A 202-nucleotide genomic window follows, 5' to 3' on the forward strand; every position below is an offset into this window, starting at 1 on the left:
GACCTCAATTCACTTAATTACTATTTTCCAGACTCTTTTTAGTGCATTTGTGTTTGTTTGCATCAACCAGAGACCGTCCAGCTCCGTTGTCACCTTGGACTGACCGAGATGTACGTGACAATCGGGGGGGGGGAAGACTTGCAGCCCCTGTTTTTAGAAGTGCTCCTGATTTGGGGGGGGGGGGGGGGGGCGAGAAGACGGG

The sequence above is a fragment of the Cariama cristata genome, unplaced genomic scaffold, assembly GCF_000690535.1.
Source record: "Cariama cristata isolate BGI_N322 unplaced genomic scaffold, ASM69053v1 scaffold8038, whole genome shotgun sequence".
Lineage (NCBI taxonomy): Eukaryota > Metazoa > Chordata > Aves > Cariamiformes > Cariamidae > Cariama > Cariama cristata.